The sequence below is a fragment of the Fragaria vesca genome, linkage group LG6 (genome assembly GCF_000184155.1).
Source record: "Fragaria vesca subsp. vesca linkage group LG6, FraVesHawaii_1.0, whole genome shotgun sequence".
In the NCBI taxonomy this organism is placed as follows: domain Eukaryota; kingdom Viridiplantae; phylum Streptophyta; class Magnoliopsida; order Rosales; family Rosaceae; genus Fragaria; species Fragaria vesca.
Window position 1 is genome coordinate 29,780,654 of NC_020496.1, and position 3,147 is coordinate 29,783,800.

Here is a 3,147-nt window from a genome sequence, read left to right on the forward strand (position 1 = left end):
ATCTTCTACTTCCTGCATAAGTAGGGCCAAAGATGGGTCTTTTAAGTAATGTGAGATCAGAACCTCGTAAAAGACCAACTTGGTTTGTTTGACAAGCTTCAGGACATAAGATCCCAATTGAGAAATTTAAATGCTGAACAACTCAACTAGATTAAAAATGAATTGCAGTACCTTCAGAAAGTGACAGTTCTCCTTTACCCCAGGGGTGTTAAATGTGTTTAGTTGTGCTCCCATAGCTACAACCAAGTAGTCATACTCCAGGGAAAATTCAGGAGTTCCGATCAATGGGTTATCAGTATTAGCCCGGAGGTGAACATTCTTATTTGCAGCATCAGTCTTGACACATTCTGCTTCATAATATTTGATCTCTCCATTTCTCTGCCATGACATGAAAGCAATAAGCAGATATTTTTTATTTCTTGAAGGAAAACCTCAGAGCAATCAAAATGTGAATGTAACAATGGATATAATGGCATTAAAGCAGCATCTCCACTGTCCATAAAGAAATCTAGAAGCTTTCGAATGTGTCACTTACCTTCTTTATAATATTACGCACTGGTTCTACAATGCTTCGTCCCTCAACCAAGTGATGCTAGGTAACGAAGGGTAAATGCAAAATAGTTTCTGGGTGAAACAAGCTGAACATCATAATGTGAAGCATCCACATGCATGCTTAAGGAAACTAGTACCGGCCCATCCTGTCCCAAGAACCACCACTCTCTTTTTCTTAACCTCATTCTGATTAGAATCAATAGGAGGAGAGCTCACATCTGACTGTGATTCTGCATACGCCACAACACCGCCACCACTGCACTAATCCAAAAAAAGCATAGGGTGCATATGTGTTAAATCCAACCGGAAAAAAAAAAACAAAAAAAGTAAAAGACTGACGAAGGTGCATATAATCAACAAGCAGAAATAGTGTCATTTCTGGCAGAGATTTGGACTCCGAATCTTGTAAATAAAAATTCGGACAATCGGACTACCGACAGAGCTAGAATCTGTTAGAAAGACAGTTTGAGGCAGCTCCTAAATTATGGGAAAACAGAAACTAATGTACCTCTCTCGCACGTTAACTATTATTTCGAAATCATTATCCTGTTAATGGATAGTCAATAGCTATTTCCCCTTACAGCGCAAGATCACATGACACGACCAAACTTGATTAGATAACCTTAACAATTGCAAATCTTGGGGTTGAAAATTTGATTGATTAAGCCCAGCTTAAGACTCCAAGATTCAAAATTGAGCCCAAGAAGCTTTTTAAAGAAGGGGAGAAGTCTGTGCCGAACAAGTAGCCAGTCAAGGCTGGGAGGGTTGTGGCAAGCAGGTACAATCAGATTGGGAGTTCTTCGGTTGCGGCGGCGGATGGTAGGAAAAGGTCTTTGCCGGATGATGATAAGGAAGATGGGAGCCGGTGTGAGAAGAAGCGCGTGTCATTGGTGGGGAAGCCGCGTGGCATTGGGAGGGAGGGGTCTAGGAGCGTTGGAGCGGAGAGTAGGATGAAGAAGAGGTGGGAGATTCCTAGTGAGGTGGTGGTGTTCCAGGGTGTGGAGGAGGATGGTGTTGCTGAAATTGATGTGCTGCCGAAGATTAGGACTGTTAGATGTGTTAATGACACGCCGAGGGGATCTGGGCCGGCGAAAAGGGTGGCTGAATTGGTTGGGATGAAGAAGTATTTTAGCAACAGTGATGAGTTCTGCCAGGAGTTGAGTTTTGCAGAAGAGGAGGATGGTGAGGAAGAATGAGTTGGATCATGGAGGATTTTTGGTAAGTACCAAACCCCCTGCATTTCATATTGGTAATTGAGGAGCCATAACTCTTGTTATGGAGTAAGTATGCTTATTTGTGTCTGTTGGTGGAGAAGGTTTATAAGGTAAAGTTTTAGACTTTGCTTTCTCGATCTGCTGTGAAATGCTGGAGAAAGCTATTTTTCTCTTGCTGTCTAGCAAGAATAAGATGTATTTGTTTCATTTTTCAATGAACATCAGTAAAGGTTATAAGCTTGAAACAACTACTTCAATAAGGTGGATTCAATAAAAATAGATACCTATTTGTTTGCACAGTAAGCAATCTATCAGAACATTTGATGATTCAAAAAGTAATCTTGGCTCAATTTGTTATTTTTCTGGAACAAAATCTTGGCTATAGCTACTTTACAAATTTGCAAGCCTCACTCAACGTGTACGTTCAATTCAGATAAAGCAGTATACTGTGTTACAGGAAGATAATCAGCCGCTAAGGCCGAGAAATATATCTCAAAGTGTTACAGTTAATACCCTGTATGAATGTTTATGCATGTAGAAATGGCGATGTGTGACCATTAGTTGCATCCACAACCATACCATCCTGTGTAATCTTGTGATTCTACCCAGTTCCAGGTTATTCTGCTTAAAGCTAGAAGGAAGTAGGCAAGTGGTGTTTACATAAAACATTCCTTCTCTGATTTGTTTCAACATGGGAATCATGGTGCCAACTGGTTCTGAGCAGTTCTCATTTAGTTTTATAACCTGGTGGAAGAGCATTATGGATTGGGAAAATTAGGAATCTCATAGTTCATATAGAATGGCATGAACTCAGTGAGACCCAATACTCCCTAAGAAACTGTTTTGAGCCTCCATCTGGAAGACACTTGATAACTATACTGAAAAGGAAATTTTGATGGGGCTTCTGACATGAGTATAACGACTTAATGAGAGACTTCCCATGAGAACAATGATGAAACCAATATTGGTTTTGTTTCTAGGGAAGGCTACTGAAGCTGTAGCCTTGATGATTTGCAGTTGGTGATGGTTTTACTCTATCTGCTGTTGGAAGGGGATGCCAAAACACTTGATGAATCTCTTTAGTTCTGCTTCCAATAATATCCGGATTGGTAGTCTTGCTGCTGACTTCTATAATCTATGTATGCTACAACATGCATGCAGCAAGTCAATTCTATGTGCCTATCTTATGGTCGATGAGTCCAGATATCAGTGAACTGAGAAGAACTGAGAAGCTCAAATTTTGGGGCCTCATTCTCCAGTAACAATCAGAAGTACCAGACCTCACTGAAATTGACGTAACTAGTTGTAGAAAGAAAAAGAAGTGAAAGCAAGGTTTTGAACCTCGGTTAAGGCTACAGCTGGAGCAACACACTTGTTTTTT

At 40.5% G+C, this 3,147-nt stretch overlaps 1 protein-coding gene across 1 annotated transcript in view; it reads right to left on the bottom strand.

Annotated features, from left to right (window-relative positions):
• The window catches only part of LOC101307229 (NAD(P)H dehydrogenase B3, mitochondrial-like), a 29,906-nt gene that overhangs the window by 1,200 nt on the left and 25,559 nt on the right, over positions 1-3,147 (bottom strand).